This window comes from Myotis nattereri (assembly GCF_964212035.1).
Source record: "Myotis nattereri genome assembly, chromosome: 16".
Taxonomy (NCBI): Eukaryota; Metazoa; Chordata; class Mammalia; order Chiroptera; family Vespertilionidae; genus Myotis; species Myotis nattereri.
The window spans coordinates 31,917,922-31,926,367 of NC_138091.1; the positions used below are offsets into that span (position 1 = coordinate 31,917,922).

The 8,446-nt window shown below is 48.7% G+C and overlaps 1 pseudogene across 1 annotated transcript; it reads right to left on the reverse strand.

The window, feature by feature from the left end:
• Window positions 1-1,801: 1,801 nt before the first annotated feature.
• LOC308531843 (DNA polymerase lambda-like) lies at window positions 1,802-7,418 on the reverse strand (annotated as a pseudogene). Its single transcript has 3 exons — window positions 7,407-7,418; window positions 5,543-5,616; window positions 1,802-3,477 (listed from the first exon to the last, which is right to left on the reverse strand). The product of its transcript is annotated as a DNA polymerase lambda-like (transcript).
• Window positions 7,419-8,446: the final 1,028 nt, after the last annotated feature.

Here is an 8,446-nt window from a genome sequence, read left to right on the forward strand (position 1 = left end):
TGGCAGGTAGGAGCTGTAGGCAGCCTTTGACTACAGGGTTCAGCCCAATCCCTGCAGGCCACCCAGAGGGACCCCACCTGTGCACCGAGCCTCTCATAATTTTATAAACTCACAAATAAAAGCCGAAAGGAGCCGAAACCGGTTTGGCTCAGTGGATAGAGCGTCAGCCTGCGGACTGAAGGGTCCCAGGTTCGATTCCGGTCAAGGGCATGTACCTGGGTTGCGGGCACATCCCCAGTGGGAGTGTGCAGGAGGCGGCTGATCGATGTTTCTCTCTCATCGATGTTTCTAGCTCTCTATCTCTCTCCCTTCCTCTCTGTGAAAAATCAATAAAATATATTAAAAAAAAAAAAAAAGCCGAAAGGAAATTCTATGACTGACATGCTTTGTTGAAAATAAACATATTGCAGCTAGAACAATGTCTTTTCTAGCTTGCGTAACACCAAGACAAGTGAGATTTCCACATGCAATTCTGCTGCCCAGAATTTCTCTCTTCTTTTGGGGAGAGGAGGGTGGGCTGGAAGGGGAGAACGGTGGCTAGATAGCTGCATATTTATCCTGTAACAGCTTCTTTTTAAAAAAATATATTTTTATTGATTTCAGAGAGGAAGGCATAGGGAGAGAGAGAGAGAAACATCAATGATGAGAGAGAATCATTGATCGGCTGCCTCCTGCATGCCTCACACTGGGGTATAGCCAACAACCCGGGCATGTGCCCTTGACCGGGAATCATACCGTGACCTCCAGGTTCATAGGTCGACGCTCAACCACTGAGCCACGCCAACCGAGCCGGTCTGTGCCACTTCTGCTCATGCTCCCAGATAGCCTGTCCTAGGGCAGGGCCCACAGGAGATGCTGATGGATAAACAGGCACCCCTAAATGCCTGACTTCATGAAGCCTCCCTTTTAATGTTCACCAGTGTCCTTCTGAGTCCAGGAGCTGACTCAGGCCTGGCCTATATGAAGAGCAGTTAACTTGTATTTCTGCGTTCCCATTCAGCTCCCCTCTCCATGCCCACTTGGGTGGAAGAAGGCAGGCAGGGGCTACAGCGGCTCACAGACCCCAGGCAGGTTGAATGTGAAATGCACTTTACTAGGCCCCTGGGTCTTCCAATGCTGTCCTCACAGAGCCTGAGGCACCCTCTCCCAACACGTCCAGCTGCACAGGAAGTGGGGTGGGTAGAGGGAATACACGGAGTGGTTCATTCTCCTGCTCCAAAGGATCTTGGGTAATGCTGGGCCAGAGCTACTTGCCTCTCCCCCCCCCCGCAGCCCCATCCCACCCCCAGCAGCTAGACCAGTGGTCGGCAAACTGCGGCTTGTGAACCACATGTGGCTCTTTGGCCTCTTGAGTGTGGCTCTTCCTAAGCCTTAGGAGTACCCTAATTAAGTTAATAACAATGTACCTACCTATCTAGTTTAAGTTTTAAAAATTTGGCTCTCAAAAGAAATTTCAATTGTTGTACTGTTGATATTTGGCTCTGTTGACTAATGAGTTTGCCGACCACTGAGCTAGACCCTCATCAGGGTAGAGAAAGGGGATGCCTGGGCCTTCAGCACAGGAAACTAGCTTTATACCAGCCACCTGTTCCTGCTTAAAGTGAGAGGCAATGAGTCACGTGCAAACCTCTACCAAGAGCAGCTGAGTAGAAGGGCGCGCAGTCTGCTCTTGTCGGGGCAGAGCATGGCAGACCCTGGGAGCCAGGCTGGCCCTTTTCCTTGGGCCCAGAGAGCTGTGATTGAAGTGGTGAGTACCAGATGGCCAGGTAGGGCAGCTGGTCCAGTGGGTGCCCCCTCCGCCTCAACCATGGGTCAGGACACCATCCTGCTCAGCTGGTTCTCCGTAGGGGAGGCCTAGGAGCCTGAAGACATCCTTCTCAGGGGGGTGGGAAGCACTCAGCCAGGCCCCACCTTGAGACCTCGGGTGTCCCACACCACAGCTGTGCTGAGAGCAAGCTCATGCCCATGGTCTGGCCGGAGCCCGCATGGTGCAGGTTGAAGTGGGCAGAGCCGGTGAAGTAGAGCAGGGCACACGCAAACTCGCTGTAGAGGACAATGATGGTCCAGTCGTCGGTGCCGTACCAGGAATAACCCAGCCCTGGTCCTGGGAGCTGGCACACACCCAGGTACTTCTGCTGCTGACTATTTTCCTCCTGGCTCACCAAGTCATCAGGAGCCCTCGCTGCCACAGGCTGTCCAGGAAGCCCTGGTGAGACCAGCCATCCGGGTGAGTGACCACACGTCCACATCACCACAGGTTGCTTTTCCCCGTCGGTAGGAACGCCACACACAACGGCCCAGGGTTAAAGGCCTGAGATGATTCCCGGACTTGTCTGCTCAATCTCGTTAGCCTCCTCCCTGGGCATACATTCCAGAAAGTCATGGTAATGCTTCAGGCCGATGGCCTGCTGGGCAGTCGGGAAGGCCTGGTTGCGGATCTTTTCTAAGCTCCGGAAAGCTGGACAGTTTGGGTTCCAGCTCCCCAAATATTAGAGAAGAGTTCCCAGACAGGCATGCTGTCACTGATGTGGTCCAGCTTCCGGTGATGTCCACTTTCTAGGGTCGCTCCAGTCTTCTCGGCCATCCGTTTCCCAATCCCAGGGACACTCTAGGCTTCCTGGTAGGAGGTGACAGGCTTGTAGAAGCTCCTAAGGGCATCGGTGGCCTTGGCATAGCCACGGGCCCTCCACTCCTCTCCCTGAACATTGTAGGCTTTGGCCAGCACTTCCAGCTTTTCTGTGATGTGGCTGTTGTGGTTGGTCACCTTCTGCCTCGAAGGCTGTGCACAGACCCACTTATCCAGACCCTCAGGGCTGGGCTGGGCTCACCATCTCCCTCAGGGGGCATGGGGCAGTGGCCACTGATCAGGGCTTCCAAATCAGCTGCGCTAACTTGGGTCTCTTTCCCATCACTGGTTTCATCATCAGAGCCAGGTGGGGCTTGGGTGTTTGGAGCTTCTTCTGTCCTCTGGGGAGGAGATACAGGTCTAGTTGGGGGTAGGTTGTCCTGAGCAGAGCGGCACAGGCTCCATTTGAAGAGTCCTGGTCCGCCTTACTGAGCTGTGGTATGAAGATGCTGAATCCTGGTGTGTCCACTAGCCTTCTCTCCTGCAGGCACAAGCTCAGCCAGGCTGACTTTTCCTGCTGAGCACCTGAGGGCAGTCTAAGGGGGCAGAGGGCTCGCTCACAGTCCAGTCCATCATCCACCACCATGTGAGTGACCCCTGGGGCCTGAGCAGAATCTATTTGGCCACCATGTTGGACAATCTGCTTCTCAAAGAGTTCTGCCTGGGCTCGCCCGATGACAGTGGGCACAACATGGGCCCTCAGGGAACTCAGCCACTCTTGCTTCTTCTCTGCCTTCCCTCTTGGGAATCTCTGCAAGTGCTTTAATGATGGATTGGCATGGATTTTCTTCCACTTGGGAAATGCCTTCAAGATGCCCCTCGGGTCCACTGAGGTATGGCTGGATCCCAGGCTTTTTAGCAGGGCAGCCAATGAGAGCGGATGAAGAACAGCTTCTTTTTTTATTGTTTTCTGTTCTCTGCAGATAGCTTCAAGCTTTTTTTTTTTTTTTAAATTTAAACATAATAAGAAAGAAATGCCATTTATTGTTTGTGGTCTGATGGTTTCAATATCTTAAGTCTCTGTAGATCCCGTTCTGTTGCCTGCTTTTGCTGGTTTTCACTCCTGGAGTGGGTTTCCTTGTGTGCCTGGTTATTGTTGACTATCATCCAGGTGTTTTGTTTTGTTTTGTTTTGTTTTGTTTCTGTTCCAATAACACTTTATACACTTGGAAATTTGAATTGTATATAATTTTCACTTGACATAAAATACTATTCTTCTTCTAATAGCATTTCAAAAATTTCAAAATCTAAAAATCATTCCGAATTTATGGGCCTTACAAAAACAAGTGACCCTGCAGATTCAACACAATACCTATCTAAATTCCAATTACTGTTTCTCCAGAAATTGAAAAGCTGATTCTAATTTCATATGGAAATTCAAGGGCCCCAAAATATCTAAAATAAATCTTGAAAACAACAAAGTGAAAGAACTCACATTTTTTTAATTTCAAAACTTACTAGGAAGTTACAGGACTTTTTTTATTTTTCGTTTTTTGTAATGTGCTTGTCTGTCCTTATGCCAAACAAGATTGTGTGGTATTGTCATAAGGACAAACACATTGCAAAAAAGAAAACGAAAGACCACTATCCCTCATGAATATAGGTTAGAAACATTTAAGAATAATGGCAAAGATAATTAAACATTGTATGAAAAGACTTAGCCACCATGACCAAGAGAGGTTTATTATAGGAGTGTAAGACTGGTTCAATATTTTAAAAATTATCAATATAATTTTTCATATTAACAAAATAAAGAAAAAATCAGAGGATAACACCAACTGACACAAAAAAGTGATAAAATTCAACGCCTATTCATGATTTTAAAAAACACTCTCAGAAAAATAGAAGGAAACCTCCTCAACTTGTAAAAATACCTCCATCTAACATGATGCTTTGTGGTAGAAGACTGAATGCTTTCTCTATAAAATGCAGACCATTATTCTAATGGCTAATGACTTCAAACATTTTTTCATATACTTTTTTGCCATCTGCACATATCCTTTTTCATGAATTGTTCAAGTTTCTTGTGCATTTTCAAGTTGGGTTGTTTTCTTACTGTTGTGTTTTGAAAGTTCTTTACATATTCTGGATATAAATCCTTTGTTCAATATGTTATTTAAAAATATTTGCCCCAAGTCTGCTGCACACTTCTCAGAACAGTGCCCATGTCCAGGACCAAGAGGTGGGAGAACAGAGAGAGAAAAAACATTGGAAACTTTACCCCCTCTTGAGATCACAGCTCCTCTGATTAAAAAAATAAATCTCCCTGCCCTGGAGTTTTATTTATTTTATTTATAGGAATAATCTGAAGCCTAATGTAAAAGCACCTGTGCTCAGAGATCTGCTTCCCTAAGGGAACCATACCAGCCTGGGCCCACCCTAACCCAAGTCCAAAGCCTGCTGTTTCCTGCACCAGGTCAGGCTGGGTCAGCAGAACCTGGGCTGTAATTCTGCATGAAGGCTGCTCCACTTCCAGGCCACCCTCTTCTGAGGATGTAGCCCCGGGGCCCCAGCTGACTGTAGCGAGGACCTCCCTCCCTGGGCTGGCTCCTGGCTTCCATTCTGCCTTCTCTTCCCAGCGGGCTGAACAGCTTGGGATCAGTAGCCCTCGGGGCAAAAGCAGCCTCTGGTCATTCCCCTCTCTGGTTCCTATTCTTTCCCCTGTTGACCTAGTCATTTTTTACTGTCTTGTCATCAATTTCATACTATTTTAGAAGATTTCAAAAAATATTTTATGCAGCTTTTATAGTTGTTTCCAGTAGGAGAGTTGGTTCAAAGAGTTTAGCCTGTCATTGCTAAGAGGTCTCATCCTACAAGTTTCTCAAGAAATAATCGACTCAGACCAAATTTGGGAGCCTACTAACTTGAAGTTTGATTTATGTGTCTTAAGACAAAATAATAGATTTTTCAGCAAACGTATCTTTAACTGTGCCCACTGAGGTCTGCAGTTCACAGAAGGCTGGGTTAGGGTCCTCAAACGAAGGGGGGACCTAGAGGTGGGAAGGGAAGATCATAAGAGTCACCCCAGCATCAGGCTCACTGGCTCTGCCAAGAGCGGCTGTACAACCTGGCCAATCATGCCAGCTCCTGGCTGGTTTTCTCAGCTGGAAAATGACAATAATAATAATAATGCCTGTCTCACAATGGTGTCGTATGGATTCAATGAGGCTAAATAATACATGCAGAGCCTTTAGCACAATGTTAAGCGTCTGATAAACAGGATGATTATTATTGTCCCTAAGATGCTGATGGCCTCAGACACACGCACACATGTTCACCAGACTGCCCCCTCTTCTCCACACATGCACGCGGACCTAGACGAGAACCATCCCCCCCTTAATGATGATTTGAATAAATCACTCCATTCCAATGGTCTGGCTGCTAAGGACAGCATTCTGAAGAACTTAAAGGCAGGCCTCCTGGGTTTTATCTCCTTTAACTCGTTCTGTGACCTACAAATTGGAAGGAGGACAATAACTCAGATGTGGACCAGGCCTGGAGATCCTCCCCGATATAAGATAGCCCCGCAGCCACGGGGCAGGTCGTGCTGTTGGGATAAAGCAAAAGGCTGTTTGAAAATAATCAAAAATTCTCTCAGGAAGCCCAATTATATTTTTACATCAGGAATCAAAATGCTGGTGCCGCAGCCTTCAGCCTATCATTCACAGGCCTTTTATCCTGTAATTAAGCCAGATCTGCTGCTGGGCTAATTCTTCCCTGAATGACACCACCCTTTGAGCCAGCCCGTATGTCGGCAGAAGACTTCACTCTGATGATCTATTACACCAATACATCACCGCAGTGAGCTGCCTCCTTAATGATTTATCCATAACACATCATCAGAGTGAGGCGCACTCGTAATATATTGCTCAATAAGTCTGCGGTGGCCACGGGGAAAGCCATGAGCAGCAGCTGAGTCGGTGCCCTTACATGGCTGGTGTCAGCCCGCGAGGCCATGCTGGGCTCTCCCTCCCTAAACAAATGTTTATGTAGGTGGGAGGGCTCCCGTGCCAATAGCCTTTTAAAATATGAAGAACCATGACCTTAAGAAAGGCCTATAAATCCAGAGCAGAAAGGCCCGCAGTGGGTAGTGGAGTCCACCCCTCTCAGCCTGTCAAATAGGCAGAAAGCATTTTTCTTTTGGCTCTGACTTAGCAGAAGGCCAGGGCCACTGCACCGCACAACCCCAAGGGGCGCCGTTGCATTGTGGTCTGTGCAGACGGTACCTCCTAGAGTTGTGCAATGTGCAGGCTGTGCCGCCTCACATGGCAGCCCTGTAGGAGGCCCTGGTCAACAGCAAGAGACTTCTGGTATCCGACTGCCTGTTCTAGGAATAACCCCATTTTGTGGGCTTGCTGTGAAATTGCACAAGGTCATGTATGTAGAGCACCTATCACATAGGAAGCACTCTGCAAATGCCAGGCACGACGTACAGCAACTTTAACAAATCCCAAGAGCCAGGAAAGCTGTAGGTCTAGGGCTGGTAGCAGGCAGACCTTGTGTATTGTGTTCTTCATCCTGTGGGCCCTAATTTTTATGTATGTACTAGAGGTCTGGTGCACGAAATTCAAGCACAGGTAGGGTCCCTAGACCTGGCTGGCGATCAGGGCTGATCTGTGGAGCAACCGGCGGCGGGGCGATCGGGGCCCCCACTCATACCTACCTTGACCTGGCACCACCCGCTCACTGATCACCCCGCCGGTTGACCCACAGATGGTGGCTGGCGGGGCAGTTCAGGGCCCTCGCTCACACCCACCTTAGCCTGGCGCCACCCGCTCACCTGTTCCACCATCCCGCTTCGGTCCCGCTCTCCACCAACCTCCCGTGTCCCCTACCCCGCCCCTTCCACCCACTGGCCTGGCCCGATCGGCCCCCATTGGGGCCAGCCAGCCAAACCCCACCCATGCACGAATTCCTGCACTGGGCCTCTAGTTCAGCAGTCGCCAACTGGTGGTCTGTGAAGTCCGAAAGGTTGGCGGCCGCTGGTTTAAGGAAACCTTTGGAGCAGTGGTCACAAAAGGTTGGCGGCCACTGCTCTAGTAAATATATAACAATGATAGCTGGCTCTCTGACTGTATAACAATGCACTGGGCATGTTTTAAATGCTTTATGGCTACTAAATTATTTAATCTTCATTAGCTATCATTTGCCCCATTTTGGATATGAGGAAACTGAGTCAGAGAGAGGTTAAGTAATATGCCCAACATCACAGAACTAGTAGTCAGTGGCAGAGCTAGAGTTTGCACCCTGGTAGTCTGGCCCCAGGGCCATGCTTTTAAACACCACCTAATATCTATCTAGTCTTACAGTGGAATACTATACAGCAGTGAAAACAGATTAACTGAGTGCTATGAGCTGCTCCAGCAAATTAACTGAACCTAGGGAGGGTGTCAGTGGAACCCCTGACCTATAGCCTGCAGGTCAGAAACACCAGTGATGCCCTTGGCTTCCAAGTGGCATCTACAGTGTGTCTGTGCATATCTGGGGGGGGGGGGCGGGTAGGAAGCAGTCTTGTGGGGCTGAGCCCTTAATCTGCAGGATCTCTGGATAGATGGTGTCAGAACTGAATTAAATTGTAAGATACCCAGCTGGTGTCACAGAAATTTGCTTGTTGTGGGGGGAAATCCCCACACATCTGGTGACTGCAAGGAAAGTGCTGTATGTGAGTAGTAAAGGAGACTCACAGGGGAGAAACACACAGCAGGGAAGCCTGGATTATTCCTATATAGGAAGGTAGAAAACTGAGTTTTTCCCTCACAGCAATGCTCCAGAGGAACCATACTAGTGCCCTAGGGCTGCCATAACCAATCGCCACAAATC